Raw genomic sequence first — 17,216 nt, forward strand, 5'->3', positions numbered from 1 at the left:
TCTTTTAGAATATGATATGATGTGTACTCACATTTTGATATAATACATTATTGTATATGTAGTATGCAATGTGTTTAAGATTATGACTGAAAATATATTACATCATAAATTGAGTAATTTATCAAATCACTAAAATTATGATACAATATGATCGGATTATAACTTCGAAAGCATCTCATTGTAACTTCACATCCATCTCATTGGATAGCTAGTGATTGCTTTGCAAATACTTTTGATGATACAGTTCGTGATGATGGAATGGGTCGGACTGATCCACGCTCCTCAAGCCTATGTCCGAATGACTAAGCCCACGGGGGAACCTGAACAAGAGTTCAACGGGGAACGGGGAGTCCCCCAGCGAACCCTCCGACGAGCAAGTTAGAAAGAGAAGTGGATTGTAGAGATAGACTAGAGATAGAAAAGCTTAACCTTCTTCTTGTCTTCAACGTCTGCTTATATCCTCTAGTAACCATTTCGTTGTCCCTTCCGACCTGTCACCTTGGCCGAAAGTCTATGCTGTAGCTTATCTTGTTCAGGGTGAGGGCATGCTGTCCTGACGGAGAGGGGTTATCACAATAAATGCTGTAAGGGGCCTTATTAATGGCGATGTGCCGTGGCAATAACTTTGCAGATCTTTGTCTGCTGATGTGGCTTGCCCTTCTCTCGCCACGTGTCTTGATGTCATTGGTTCTTATTGCTATGTGGGGTTTCAGCAGTGCTGGGCTTCATTAATTGGATTATGTATTGGGCCCTAAGTGGTAGGCCTGGGTTGTTCATATTGGGCTGTAGCGTTTATGGGCCTACCCATGTCAGTAGTCCCCCATTCTTAAGTGCAGCTTTAGTCCAACGAAGGGAATAATGAAGAAAATGAGGGTTGTGAGAGAGCGACAGGATGGAGACCGACCAATAAGAGTGACTGAGTGGATGGACCGACCATGAGGAGGGTCGGCCGGTAAGGGTGGCCGAGTGGAGGGACTGACCATGAGGAGGACCGACTGCGGAGGGTCGCCGAGTGGAGGGACCGACCATGAGGAGGGCCGACCGCGGAGGGTCGCTGAGTAGAGGGACCGACCACGAGGAGGGCCGACCGCGAAGGGTAGCCGAGTAGAGAGACTGACCACGATGAGGGCCGACCGCGAAGGGTAGCTGAGTGGAAGGACCAACCATGAGGAGGGCCGACCACGAAGGGGGAGGTGGCGGGGTGCGGCGCTCGAGAGGCGGCGGGCCACGTGGTGACTTGAAGTGGAAAAGACAGGGTAGAGGAATGGGGTAGTGAATCGTGGTCGTACACGTGGCAGAATCACGTGGTAGGGAAGGTTAGGCGTTGAGCCAGAAGTGAAACGATAGGTCATTATGGGTGTTGAAAAGACAGTTTTGGTGGATGGTTGAAAATTTTTCAAACTGGCGAAAATTAATTGTGACCCCTGGAATACAGGCAAGCCTTGGGCTTTTGGTATTATATGTTTTACTTACATTTTTTCGAAAAATCAAAACACTTCAAGTGTAGACTCCTTTGTTGCAAGTGATACACCCTTGCGACATTTTTTGAATTTCCTTGCGCCCGCATCCGAAGCTATCCATAGACATACCATAGAAATGGCCCAAGAAAAAGCTGCAAACGCCAGGGTTGATCCATTAGGGGACGACAATGCGGTGAATTTGGCGGAGCAATACAGGACGGAGAGGCGAGTGAGAAGTGGGGGGGAGCCGTCGGGGCGACCTCGTTCGTCCACAATGATGGCGGCGCTGACGCCAATCAGCCAGGTGGAGCCAGATCACTGGCATACAAAGGCCGATAAGTTGATCATTACCGCGAAGGAGCTGGAGGGTATGCGGGAGAAGTACCAGATTCCCGCAGAGATAGAGTTGAGACTACCAGAATCAAAGGAGAGGGCATCTGATGTTCGACCAGGGGAATTCGCCCTATACGAGGAGGCGCTAAAGGGTGGTTTGAGGTTGCCCCTACCCCGGATAGTGGTGGAGGTGTTGAACCGGTTGGAGGTAGCTCCAGGCCAACTAATGCCCAATGCATGAAAAATCTTGCTGGCCTGTGCGAGCGCGTGGCCGAAGGCGAATGAGGGGGCTGAAATGACGGTGGACGAGTTTTTTGCGTACTACATGGCATCAGGGCAGCAAGAAACTTGGGTCACTTTGCAAGCGGCGACAGGGAAGGGGCTGGTGGCGGGGTTGCCGTCATCGATAAAGGGGTGGAGGCCGCCGTGGTTCTATGTGTCCACCAACGGAAGGGTTGGAGTGCGCACAGTTTGGAAAGTGCCCACCAAGTCTGTGGAGCCAAAACTAAGGGCAACAGCAGAGGCGAGAGTGAAGAAGGTGAAGGAATAGAGGGAGAATGAGGGCGCTAGATGGGAAGAGCTTGTTCAGCCGTCAGCCTTGTTTGCGGCAGGGTTGGGTCCTCAGCCGATCGGCGGAGACCTGGGACCGGCGGAGTTAGAGGCGAGAAGAAAAGCGCAAGAGGCTGAGGATATGACCATCATCGCCAAAGCCAGCAAGTTCAAAGAGTCCCAAGCAAACCGATCGCCGAAGCCGATCGCGAGGGAGAGGATCCGACCGCACCCCAAACCCCTGGGGGAAAAGGACTTAGGTGGATTTGACCCACGACCGCCCCCAGTTGACCCTTTGAAGGAGAGAGCCTACCAGGAGATGGAGGGTGTGGTGAAGAAGAACAGGAGAGTGGGGAGGAGTGAAGAAGAGCTTGCCTTGAAGATGAGGAAGGAGGCGACGACGGAGCAGACCCCCCTAGCGAGGAAGGCAGAGGGGATCCCTGAAATGGGGTTGGAGGGGGCGGCCAAAGAGGCAGATAGTGGGGTGACTGGCCTTGGAGAGCAGATGCAAAGTGGTGGGGTTGGCGCTGAGCCAAGGGTAGAGCCAAGGGAAGAGCCACAACCGTAGGAGGGTCTGGCACCCCAAGGAGGGGGAGGGAGGCCTGGGTTGAAGAGCGCTTTCTACCACGTCCCTGCGGTGTCTGGGCGAGTGGAAGGGGAAGGGAGAGAGGCCAGGATGGCTGTAGATCGCCTCTTGGGAGTGGTGGAAGACGCAGCCGTTCGCTTGGTGGCTGGTTATACTGAGGCTGAGCTGATGAAGGGGTTATGCTCAGCCCAGATGGAGGTGGCTGCTTTAGTAGGAGCCCTATTGAATAAGGCGACGGTGGCGAAGGGCGAATTGAGGAGGGAAAGGGAGAGGTTGGGGTAGGTGGAGGCCCAACTTGAAAATTTCAAGAGGGAGAGCGTGGGTTGGAGGAGGGCTGTGCGGAGCGCGTGTGCTAGGGGGTTGGGGGAGGCTCAGAAGGCGAAGAAGATGGAGGTGCTGGTGATCGTGCAGCGCAACGTTGCCGCTCGAGCCCATGCTGAGCTGCTTGCGGTCAAGTTGGAGCTGGAGGACGAATGCTGCAAGGTAGTGTCGCTTGAGTTCTAGCTGGCTGGCGAGCAAAAGAAGTTGGGGGATGCTCAAAATGCCTGCATGGTCACCACCGAGCGGTTTGAAGAGGCTATGACCAGCAATGAAGAATTGCGCGCCCAGCAGATCAAAGAAAAGGATGAAGCAGACTGGAAGATTGTTAGGCTGCAGAAGGAGCTGGAAGATGAGCGTGCTAGAGCAATGGAGGAGAAGGCGAGGTTGAAGAAGGAGTTGGAGGAAGAAAAAACTAAGGCAGCCTCTGAAAGGGCAGCATACCCCGATCTGTACGTCGCAACAATAGAGCAATTTAAGATGTCTGCTGACTTTCATATGGCCATCGATGCTGCTATTGCCAGTAACTTGGCGAGAGAGGGGGCTGGGGGGGCTGGTCTGTCGGGGACGACCGCTGGGAGCAGGAGCGAAGATGAAGTGATCCAGAGATTCCAGCGGTCGGACTTCTACAAACACGAAATGGCTGAATTCTGGGACAGTGGCTGGAAGATGTTCAAGCGTAAAACAGAAGAGCTGTTCCCAGACATAGACTTCAGCAGTGTTAGAATAGACGAAGACGACGTGGCTCAGACTCCCCTAGATGAGGGCATTGAAGAGGAAGATCTCGCCTCAAGTGAAGAAGATAAGTGAGTGGAGTGAAGAAAATATGTACTTAGAGTTTTGGTTGTTGTTGTTGTTTTTTTTTTTTTGGAATGGTTGTAATAAACTTATGTGCAAGTTTGTGAATAAATAAAATTTTGAGTCGTATTTTCATGCTATTGCTTTTGTTTGTGCCTCTGAAATGAATGAGAATGGTGACTTGTATAAGGCTTGTGTATAAATCATTGTGAAGTACAAAATGTAAGTAAAACTCAATGTAAAGTGAAGTTTAAAACGTAAGGTAACCTCAATGCAGAGTGACTATAAGGAAAACTCAATGTAGAGTGAAGTTTAACTTGTAAGAGCGTTAAAGATGCGAAGTTTGTGAATCGCAACCCAGCAAGGAAACGGTCTGATTTGGAAAACATTGGACTGGAATTTGACTAAGTATGGCCATTATGCTTACGATCATGAAGCTGGGGCTTGAAGTAACTCAGTCTGGCGGAGCGCGTATGGCCACTATGCTTATGATCATGAAGTTGTAATGGTGGCTCAGACTGGCTGAGGCTTGAAGTAACTCAGTTTGGACGTGCTTTTCATGTTCAGTCTGGCTGAGGCTTTAAGTGACTCGGTCTGGCCGAGCTCTTAATGCTTGGTCTGGCTGAGGCTTTTTGTGCTCAGTTTGGCTGAGGCTTTTAGTGACTCGGTCTGGTCGAGCTCTTAATGCTCAGTCTGGCTGAGGCTTTTTGTGCTCAGTTTGGCTAGGGCTTTTAGTGACTCGGTCTGGTCGAGCTCTTAATGCTCAGTCTGGCTGAGGCTTTTTGTGCTCAGTTTGGCTGAGGCTTTTAGTGACTCGGCCTGGCTGAGCTCTTAATGCTCAGTCTGGCTGAGGCTTTTTGTGCTCAGTTTGGCTGAGGCTTTTAGTGACTCAGTCTGGCTGAGCTTTTAATGCTCAGTCTGGCTGAGGCTTTTTGTGCTCAGTCTGGCTGAGGCTTTTAGTGACTCGGTTTGGCCGAGCTCTTCATGCTCAGTCTGGCTAAGGCTTTTTGTGCTCAGACTGGCTGAGGCTTTAAGTGACTCGGTCTGGCCGAGCTCTTCATGCTCAGTCTGGCTGAGGCTTGTTGTGCTCAGTCTGGCTGAGGCTTTTTGTTGCTCAGTTTGGCTGAGGCTACAATCAAAGTGTTATTGGAATACCAAAGATAACTGAGATACAAGCTTGAGCAATTGGACAATACAAAAGTATAACTTTTATTAAAAATAGCACTTCAAATGCTCAACGTTCCAAGGATGGGGGAGGTCTCGACCTTCCATGTCCTGAAGTCGGTAAGTGCTCGGACGTGGTCTGGCTTTCACAACGTAAGGTCCCTCCCACTTGGCTGCCAGTTTGCCCTCAGTTGGGTTTTTGGTGGCAAGAGTTACTTCTCGCAAAACAAGGTCTCCCACGACAAATTCCCTCGGTCTGACTTTGCGGTTGTAGTGTGTTCTCATTTTCTGTTGGTATGAGGCCCGTCTGACAACGGTGGTTTCTCGGAGTTCTTCGATCAGATCTAGGTCTGCTCGACGCAGCTCTTCGGTTAGTTCTGGATTCGGGTGTAAAACCTTTGGGGTTGGCAGACCGATTTCCACTGGGATGACCGCCTCAGCGCCATATGTTAGGCGAAAGGAGGTCTCCCTAGTGGGAGTCCGAGCGGTGGTGCGGTAAGCCCAGAGTACATTGGGTAATTCCTCAACCCAAAGTCTATTAGCAGCTTCCAGCTTGGTTTTGATGATCTTCAGGAGAGAACAGTTGGTGACCTCGACTTGGCCATCGGCTTGGGGATGACCTGGGGAAGAGAAACATGGCTGGATTTGGAGTTCTGCACAGAATTTCCTGAACTTGGCGTTGTCGAATTGTTTGCTGTTGTCGGAGACGATGGCTTGAGGGATGCCAAACCTGCATACGATTGACTGCTAGATGAATCGGGTTGTGTTCCGCTCAGTAATGGTAGCAAGGGGTTCTGCTTCTGCCCATTTAGTGAAGTAGTCGATGGCGACAATTGTGAATTTGGTTTGGCCTCGGCCAGTTGGCAATGGGCTAACCAGGTCGATCCCCCATTGGCGAATGGGTAGGGGCTGCAAAACATGATCAATTCTGTAAGAGGAGCATGGGAGATGTTGGCAAAATGCTGGCACTTATCACATTTGAGCACAAAGTCTGTCACATCCTGATTAAGAGTAGGCCAGAAATAACCAGTGCGACGTATTTTGTAGGCTAGAGACCGGGCGCCCGAATGATTACCACAGATACCCTCATGGATTTCCCTCATCACGTAGGTGGCTTGAGCAGGATTGAGGCATCTGAGGTATGGGCGTGAAAAACCACGTTTGTATAAGAAGTCGCCGACAAGAATGTAGTTGGACGACTGGGCCCTGACTTTGGCGGCCTACTGTTTGTCGTCTGGAAGTTCCCCCGTTGACAGATACAGAAAGATGTCTGCTGCCCATGGAATAGGTTCATCTTGGAGGAAGTGGACTTCCTACAGGTTGGGGGAGATGGCCGGGTGGGATAGGTATTTGAGGCGGACACCGTGGTTGAGGTCTGACTGGTCTGCAGAAGCCAATTGGGCCATCTCATCTGCCTTGGAGTTTTCAACCCGAGGGATGTGTTTGATGTGTAAGGTAGGAGAGAGCAGTATCCCTATATGCTCGCATGGTGTCCTCCTTGGCGTCGTATTCTCCCGTAATTTGCCCGACGATAAGCTGGGAATCGCTGAACACCCGGATGTGGCTGGCACCGATGTCTCTGGCTAGGCGGAGACCTGCTATCAGTGCCTCATATTCGGCCTCATTATTGCTTGCATCGAACAGGAAGCGGAGAGCACATTTGAAATAACCACCGTCAGGGGCGGTGAGGATGAGACCAGCCCCACTGCCTTCTTTGCGGGATGATCCATTGATGTTGAGGGTCTAAGAATGGGGGTCTTCTGGCTCGGTCGGGGTGGAGGAGTTGTGGCTGGGGTGAGGTTAGTGAATTCCAAGATGAAGTCGGCAACAGCTTGTCCCTTAATTACTGTTTGAGGTCGGTAGGAGATATCAAACTGACTGAGTTCGACAGACCATTGCATAAGCCTGCCGGAAAGCTCTGGTTGTTGCATTATCTTCTTCAACGGTTTATCAGTGAGGACCACTATGGAATGGGCTTGGAAGTAAGGGCGGAGTCGTTTGGAGGCGGTGACCAAGGCCAAAGACATTTTTTCTAACAATGGGTAGTTCTGTTCCGCCCCCCGAAGAGTCCGATTGATATAGTAGACCGGTCGCTGGACAGAGTTATCTTCCCTGACGAGTGCCGCATTGACTGCAGTGTGTGACACGGCTAGATAGAGGAAGAGGGGTTCGCCCGTGATGGCTTGAGAAAGTAGGGGGGGTTAGCCATGCACTGTTTCAACTGTTGAAAGGCCTCTTCAGATTCTGCCGTCCATTCAAAAGTTTGTCGAAGGACTTTGAAGAAGGGGAGACACTTATCCGTTGCTCGGGAAATGAAGCTATGATAACCCTGTTCCGTTTTGTGCTAATTGGTCCTTAATATGAATATGATTATGTGTTTAATGTGATTTTGTGTGCCATTATGTGAAAATATGTGGCTTTGAATTTCTATCTGTTCACCGTAGGAATATCTGTTTGACTATCTGCTTTGGAAATTAAATTGAAGCCTTATCGGCCACAGAAACTGAAATCGATTGCGTCTTTATGATTAGTGTAATTTTTAGAGCCTACGGTGAAATTTAATTGGAAATTGATTCGGATCAAAATAAATAGATTAAATTGGTGCTTTAGTGCTCAATTATTTAATTCAAAGCAATTGTGCCTATGAGAGCACATGTGAAGGGCCTTATTATAATTGATTTCTCCTTTTATATCATTTGGTTGGTTTTAACTCTAAGAAGAAAAAGAGAGAACCGAACTAGAGAGAGAGAGAGAGTGTGTAGGAGAATCAAAGTTTGATCTTAAAGGCTTGGAAATTTGAAGTCTAACTCTAGATTTGACCATAGATTGGAAGAATTGAGCCTCTAGGTAAGTGAATTCATGAGTTTAATGTTGTAAATTGTGAATTCAAGTTTAATTAATGGTCAAGAACATGAGTTAGTTTGATCATAAGGAGATTGGGTTGATTTTATTGAATTTGAAGTCATGGAATGCTTGCATGTGCATAATAACCATGAATTTGCATAATTGAGCATGAAAAATATGATCCATGTAAAATTGTGGCTAGAATCCATGCTTGTGACCACTATTTGTACAATTTGAATTGAAATGGAAGCCATATCTCACATGCATGTACCATTCATAAGAGGTATGAGCTTGAATGTATGAAATTGTTATGTTGAAAGTGAATTTAGTGTAGATTGGGACATGCATGTGATTAATTTGTGAAATTGAGCTCCAATGTGTTGTAATTTGGTGTTTGTACTATGTTAGTACATGTATATATGAAGTTTGAGCCAAAACATTATGAGTTTGGAACCTTTGGAGGTCGAATTGAGCTCAAGAACAAATTCTTGGAAAACCCAGAATTATTGATGTCCGCTCGAGCGGGGAGACCGCCGCTCGAGCGTGAAATACGAGTTCCCAACATATTTTGCAGACATGGCTTCCGCTCGAGCGGGGAAGTTCCCGCTCGAGCGGGGAGCTATGTAGACAGATCTTCAGCTCGAGCGGCCGAGTTCGCTCTCGAGTGTGAAATTGATGTAACCAGTACTTTTGCAGACCTCATGGGTCCACTCGAGCAGGGAAGTCCACGCTCGAGCGGGGACCCTGTTTTCTGAAATTTTGAAAAGACATTCTGTATTTCGTTTTCTGTTCTCTTTCACTTCTAAGTACTCTTAGGTATACATTGAGCATTGTAATTGAGTTAAAGAGATAAGAATGAAGCCTCAAGAGGAAAATGTGAATTTAGAACGGATTGAATTGTTTGTGACCTTTTTGTGTTCATGGAATGTGTAGGGTCGAGCTCCAGGGCAAACTAACCAACTGATCACTGTGAGTAATGTCTTAACAAGATATTTGAGATATGTTATTGTCCAATTGTTTACTTCTATGTAAGTTTTGTAAGTTCATTAATTTGAATGGTGGACAACGATTAATATGAATGATTGGGCAGTAGGCCGATTGATATAAATGACTGGGCCGAAGGCCGATTGACATGAATGATTGGGCCGAAGGCCGATTAACATAAATGATTGGGCCGAAGGCTGATTGATATAAGTGATTGGGCCAAAGGCCGTTTGTTGTAACTGTTTCAAAGATTGCTTATGTATCTTCCTTATTCGATATTATTCACTGGACTTTCGCTCACGCTCATTCATGTACATGTAGGTGAGCCAAGGAACGTCCAGAACCAGCCTCAGTGAAATTGTGAGAAACAATCCAAGTTTTGAGGAGTCAGCCCAAACGTCTCACGCATGAGACCGTCTTCGCCTTTGTCCTTTGTTCATAGTTTTGTTATGTTGGCGAAAGCATTGGACTACTTTTGTATATAAGTCTTGGGTTCATCTAACTTAAACTTGTATGATCCTGTATGTACAATGTTTTGTGTTAGTACATATTTTGATGTGAGTTATTAACATATAAATGTTTGGAATGTTATGGTGTGCATATAAGCACAGCTCTATGGACAAAGTTTTAAATTTGCTTCCGATTAGCCCCTTTACTCTGATGAGTTTTGTTTTATTGGTTTGAGGCCGTAGGTAATCTCGTGATTACTGGCCGGTTATGGCCTTAACCCATAGGGGCGGGTTCGGGTCGTGACAGAGTGGTATCAGAGCACGAGTTAATAATTCATACACTTGTCCAAAAGAGCAATAAGCGTCTAGAAAAGATCTAGGATGCATTCATGTGATAAGTATGAATCTGAAAGCATCAAAAATACGCTTAACTGTTAAATGTGAACAACTATGTGTTATAAGTTTGTGAACTGCTTGCATTTCAAATTATTTGATTATGTATGCTCTTTAGTATATGCATACCTGTGTATCTTTTGTATAAAGTATAATGCAAGTTTAATCAGATAGTGAGAACAAGAGGTGATGAGATAGAGGAATCTTCTACTGCCAGACTGGATAGAATGGAAAGACTGATTAAAGAAAAGGCAGAGACATTGAGGCAACAACAAGAATAGTAACAACAGTGGCAGTAGCCACATCCTCCACCTCCGCCTCCGGCACCTCCTGTGCCAAATAATCAGAATGATGACCGAATCATAGCTCTCACCAAAGAGTTCAAGAAAATAAAACCACCACAGTTCCATGGCGGATTAGATCCTTTGAAAGCTGAAGCGTGGGTCCTCGGCATCGAAAAACTGTTTGAAGTGTTTTCGTGTTCGAAGACACAGAAAGTGCTTCTAGCCACCTTTATGCTAGAAGACGAAGCAAGAAGATGGTGGATGTTAATGCGTGAGAATTACAAAGATGTTGATTGGGCAAAATTTCTAAAAATTTTCTATGACAAGTACTTCCCGCAGTGTGTCCGGGATGGGAAAGTGACAGAATTCATGGAACTAAGGCAAGACAGTATGACTGTAGCCGAGTATGAGGCCCAATTCACTGAATTGGCCAGGTTTGCGCCACACGTGATTGATACAGACTATAAGAAGGCGAGACATTTTGAAGGCGGGCTTCGAAGCGATATTCTAGAGAGGGTAAATGTCTTGAAACTGGAAACCTATATCGGGGTACTAGACAGGGCCATAATATCAGAAGCTAATATAGCTAGACAAACTAAATTGACAATTGACTGGAAGAGTAGTAAAAGGCAGGGCTTCTTTTCAAAGAAGAAAAATACAGGCTCCTCGAATACTTCTAATTCTTCCCGAGATATAACCCCGTTGTGTACTACGTGTGGTAACAGGCATCGTGGGGTTTGTTACCGTGTGTCAGGAGCTTGTTTTAATTGTGGTAAACAGGGGCATATGGCCAGAGATTGCAAACAGAACAGTGAAAAATTTGCTGCTAGTTCAACAGCATCAGTCCCAAAACCAGGAAATGCTACGAGATCTACTCCCGCCGGAGATTCCGTGAGACAAGGGAGAGTTTTTGCGCTTGTTCTGGGCGATACCCAGAATGCCAACGTAGTTGTCTCAGGTACCATTTCTATATGTAATCAGGATGCTTTTGTGTTAATTGACTCTGGATTAACACACTCATTTGTAACATGTGCATTTGTGTCTAGACTGAGTAGACCTCTAGAATTATTGCCATATCTACTATGTGTGTCTACTCCATCTGGGGAATCGGTATTGTGTGAATCTGTCTATCGTTTTTGTGACATGCGAATTGAAAATGCCATTCTATATGTGGACTTGTTACCCTTGAACTTTAGGCACTTTGACATAATTCTGGACATGGACTGGTTAACTAAATATTGTGCCACCATTGATTGCGTGACAAAACGGGTTGTGTTTAGACCACCAGAACAAGAAGAAATTATGTTTGTGTGTAACGGTGTAGTGCCTCCACCTTATTTGATATCTACAATGAAAGCATGTAAATTGATCAGGAAAGGGTGCCAGGGTTATTTGTGCTATGTGTTGTTTGAACAATCTGTAAATGCTGAATTAAATAATATCCCTATTGTTAGAGAATTTCCAGATGTGTTTCCAAATGAACTACCAGGGGAATTGGTGGATAGGGAGATATAATTCACTATTGAAACTGTATCAGGCATCCAGCCTATTTCTAAAACTCCCTACAGAATGGCTACAACTGAAATGAAAGAATTGAAAGAACAGTTACAAGACCTGCTTGACAAAGGATTTATCAGACCTAGCACGTCACCGTGGGGTGCACCGGTGTTGTTTGTGAAAAAGAAAGATGGAACCCTACACTTGTGTATCGACTATCGGGAATTGAACAAGGTAACAATAAAGAATAAATATCCCTTACCCCGTATTGATGACCTGTTTGACTAGTTGCAGGGATCACAAGTGTTTTTCAAGATTGATTTGAGATCCGGGTATCATCAGTTGAAGGGAAAGGCGGAAGATGTTGAGAAAACCGCATTCAGAACGAGGTATAGACATTTTGAGTTTCTTGTTATGTCATTTGGAGTCCCTAATGCTCCGACAACATTTATGGACCTAATGAATCGAATTTTTAAAACCTACCTTGACGAATTTGTTGTGGTTGTTATTGATGACATTTTGATATATTCTAAAGATAGACTTGAACATGAACAACATATGAGAACTGTCCTGCAAATACTTAGGGAAAAGAAATTGTTTGCTAAACTAAAGAATGTGAGTTTTGGTTGGATGAAGTTGTTTTCTTAGGACATGTGATCAACAAAGAAGGGATTTCGGTGGACCCACAGAAAATAGAGGCAATTGTGAATTGGCCTACACCGACTAATGTAACAGAAGTCCGCAGTTTTATGGGTTTAGCTGGGTACTACAGGAGGTTTGTGAACGATTTTTCGAAAATAGCTGTGCCTCTTACCCAAATGACACGCAAAGGGCAACCTTTTGAGTGGAACAATGAAAGAGAATCAGCATTTCATGAATTGAAAACAAGATTGACCACTGCACCCATTTTGACACTACCATCAGGTACGAAAAATTTTGTAATTTTTAGTGATGCGTCTTATAAAGGTTTGGGTTGTGTGCTAATGCAGAACGGAAAGGTTATTGCTTAGGCCTCCCGACAGTTGAGACTGTACGAGAAAAACTACCCAACACATGACTTAGAATTGGCCGTAGTTGTTTTTGCTTTGAAAATCTGGCGGCATTATTTGTACGGGGCAAAGTGTGAAGTCTGTACGGATCACAAAAGTCTAAAATACTTCTTCACGTAGAAGGAGTTGAATATGCGACAGAGGAGATGTCTGGAACTGATAAAGGATTATGATTTAGAGATTCAGTATCACCCCGGGAAAGCTAACACAGTTGCTGACGCCTTGAGCAGAAAATCAACGGGGAGTATGGCTTGTTTGCTTACTGAACAGAAAGAGATCTTGCAAGATTTTGAGAAGTCTGAAATTGAAGTGGTAATGTGTGAACATGGCGGATTGATAGCCGCTATTACAGCCGAGCTGGCAATCATTGATGAAATCAAACAGAAATAGAAAGAGGATGAATTCCTCAAGAAGGTGATTGATGAATTTGGAGTAAGTCCAAAGGCAGAGTTTAGTATTGAAAATGAAATGTTAAAGTTCTGAAACCGAATGTGCGTCCCAGATGTATCGGAACTGAAAAAGAGGATTTTAGATGAAGCCCACAAATCAGTGTTTGCTATACATCCGGGCAATAATAAAATGTATCGGGATTTGAAACAAACCTATTGGTGGCCTAAAATGAAGAAGGAGATTGCAGAATATGTGTCCCAATGTCTTCAGTGTCAGCAAGTTAAAGCTGAACATCAGAAACTAGGCGGTCTACTGCAACCTCTCCCTATTCCAGAATGGAAGTGGGAACATGTGACTATGGATTTCGTTGTTGGCCTACCTCGGACTCCTCGAGGTATGGATTCTATTTGGGTTGTAGTTGATAGACTAACTAAATCTGCACATTTTCTACATGTTAGAACTACGTTTAATGCTTATAGATTAACTACCATATACGTTGATGAGATTGTCCGTTTACACGGAGTTTCGGTATCTATTGTGTCGGATAGAGATCCGAAATTTGTATCTAGATTGTGAAAAAGTTTGCAGGAAGCTATGGGGACAGAACTAAGGTTCAGTACTGCATTCCACCCACAGACAGATGGGCAATCAGAACGAACAATACAGACTTTGGAAGATATGCTTCGAATGTGTGCTTTAGATTTTCAGCATCGGTATGGCACCATACGAGGCTTTGTATGGTAGGCGGTGTAGATCACCAATTTGTTGGACAGAGGTCGGGGATAGAGCTTTGCTTGGGCCTGAAATTGTGCAAGACACTTCTGAAAAGATCAAGTTCATTCGGCAAAGGCTCAAAACAGCTCAAGACCGACAAAAGAATTATGCAGATGTTCGGAGAAGACCTCTTGAGTATGAGGTTGGTGACCATGTGTTCATCCGTGTATCTCCAATGAAAGGCCAAGTCAGGTTTGGAAAGAAGGGCAAGTTATTGCCCCGTTATATTGGGCTGTTTCAGATTCTGGAAAGGCTTGGCCCAGTTGCCTATAGAGTTGCTTTGCCACTGGGATTCGAACAAATCCATAATGTGTTTCATGTGTCGATGTTGAAGGGTTACCTCCGAGACCCGTTTCATGTAATTGATTATCACCAGGTAGCTATTGATGAAAATATGGAGTATGCCGAATGGCCGGAGCGAATCGTCGACCGGCAAGTGAAACAGTTGAGAAGCAAGTCCATCCTAATGGTGAAGGTGGAATGGAAAGAACACTATGGGACGGATGCTACATGGGAAAAAGAGGAGGAAATGCGACTACGCTATCCACATTTGTTTTCCGACGAAGGTAAAATAAGTTTGAGGGACCAAACTTCCTAAAGGTGGGAAGACTGTGATAACCCTATTCCGTTTTGTGCTAATTGGTCCTTAATATGAATATGATTTTGTGTTTAATGTGATTTTGTGTGCCATTATGTGAAAATATGTAGCTTTGAATTTCTATCTGTTCACCGTAGGAATATCTGTTTGACTATCTGCTTTGGAAATTAAATTGAAGGCCCTATCGGCCACAGAAACTGAAATCGATTGCGCCTTTGTGATTAGCGTAATTTTTAGAGTCTATGGTGAAATTTAATTGGAAATTGATTCGGATCAAAATAAATAGATTAAATTAGTGCTTTAGTGCTCAATTATTTAATTCAAACCAATTGTGCCTATGAGAGCACATGTAAAGGGCCTTATTATAATTGATTTCTCCTTTTATATCATTTGGTTGGTTTCAACTCTAAGAAGAAAAAGAGAGAACCGAACTATAGAGAGAGAGTGTGTAGGAGAATCAAAGTTTGATCTTGAAGGCTTGGAAATTTGAAGTCTAACTCTAGATTTGACCATAGATTGGAAGAATTGAGCCTCTAGGTAAGTGAATTCATGAGTTTAATGTTGTAAATTGTGAATTCAAGTTTGATTAATGGTCAAGAACATGAGTTAGTTTGATCATAAGGAAATTGGGTTGATTTTGTTGAATTTGAAGTCATGGAATGCTTGCATGTGCATAATAACCATGAATTTGCATAATTGAGCATGAAAAATATAATCCATGTAAAATTGTGGCTAGAATCCATGCTTGTGACCACCATTTGTACAATTTGAGTTGAAATGGAAGCCATATCTCACATGCATGCACCATTCATAAGAGGTATGAGCTTGAATGTATGAAATTGTTATGTTGAAAGTGAATTTGGTGTAGATTGGGACATGCATGTGATTAATTTGTGACATTGAGCTCCATTGTGTTGTAATTTGGTGTTTGTACCATGTTAGTACATGTATATATGAAGTTTGAGCCAAAAATTATGAGTTTGGAACCTTTGGAGGTCGAATTGAGCTCAAGAACAAATTTTGGAAAACCCAGAATTCTTGATGTTCGCTCGAACGGGAAAACCGCCACTCGAGCGTGAAATACGAGCTTCCAGCATATTTTGCAGACATGGCTTCTGGTCAAGCGGGGAGCTATGTAGACAGATCTTCAGCTCGAGCGGCCGAGTTCGCCCTCGAGCGTGAAATTGATGTAACTAGTACTTTTGCAGACCTCATGGGTCCACTCGAGCGGGGAAGTCCACGCTCGAGCGGGGACCCTGTTTTCTGAAATTTTGAAAAGACATTCTGTGTTTCGTTTTCTGCTCTCTTTCACTTCTAAGTACTCTTAGGCATACATTGAGCATTGTAATTGAGTTAAAGAGATAAGAATGAAGCCTCAAGAGGAAAATGTGAATTTAGAAGGGATTGAATTGTTTGTGACCCTTTTGTGTTCATAGAATGTGTAGGGTCGAGCTCCAGGGCAAACCAACCAACCGATCACTGTGAGTAATGTCTTAACAAGATATTTGAGATATGTTATTGTCCAATTGTTTACTTCTATGTAAATTTTGTAAGTTCATTAATTTGAATGGTGGACAACGATTGATATAAATGATTGGGCCGAAGGCTGATTGATTTAAATGAGTGGGCTGAAGGCCGATTGACATGAATGATTGGGTCGAAGGTTGATTGATATAAATGACTGGGCCGAAGGCCGATTGATATAAATGATTGGGCCGAAGGCCGATTGACATAAATGATTGGACCGAAGGTCGATTGACATAAATGATTGGACCGAAGGCCGATTGACATGAATGATTGGGCCGAAGTCCGATTAACATAAATGATTGGGCCGAAGGCCGATTGATACAAGTGATTGGGCGAAAGGCCATCTGCTGTAACTGTTTCAAAGATTGCTTATGTATCTTCCTTATTCGTTATTATTCACTAGGCTTTCGCTCAAGCTCATTCATGTACATGTGGGTGAGCCAAGGGACGTCCAGAACCAGCCTCGGTGAAATTGTGAGAAACAGTCCAAGTTTTGAGGAGTCAGCCCAAACGTCTCACGCACGAGACTGTTTTCGCCTTTGTCCTTTGTTCATAGTTTTGTTATGTTGGCGAAAGCATTGGACTACTTTTGTATATAAGTCTTGGGTTCGCCTGACTTAAACTTGTATGATCCTGTATGTACAATGTTCTGTGTTAGTACATATTTTGATGTGAGTTATTAACATATAAATGTTTGGAATGTTATGGTGTGCATATAAGCACAGCTCTATGGACAAGGTTTTAAATTTATTTCCGATTGGCTCCTTTACTCTGATGAGTTTTGTTTTATTGGATTGATGCCGTAGGTAATCTTGTGATTACTGGCCGGTTATGGCCTTAACCCACAGGGGCGGGTTCGGGTCGTGACAGAAGTGGTTGAGGGTGGCCACTCGACCAGTAAGCCTCTGAACCTCCTTGACCGTTCTGGATGACTGCATTTCGATTAAGGCCTTGATCTTTTTGGGGTTAGCCTCGATGCCCCGCTGACTGACCACGAATCCCAAGAACTTCCCAGATCCTACGTCGAAGGCACATTTTTCTAGATTGAGCTTCATCTGGTACTTTCGTAGGGTGACGAAGGTTTTTCGCAAGTAGGCCAGGTGATCGGTGGAGAGCTTGCTCTTGACCAGCATGTCATCGACATATAGTTTCATGTTTTGGCCTATCTGATGATGGAAGACGACATTGACCAACCGTTGGTAAGTGGCCCCGGCATTTT

Source organism: Camellia sinensis, chromosome 2 (assembly GCF_055761805.1).
Source record: "Camellia sinensis isolate YWXY chromosome 2, ASM5576180v1, whole genome shotgun sequence".
Classification (NCBI taxonomy): domain Eukaryota; kingdom Viridiplantae; phylum Streptophyta; class Magnoliopsida; order Ericales; family Theaceae; genus Camellia; species Camellia sinensis.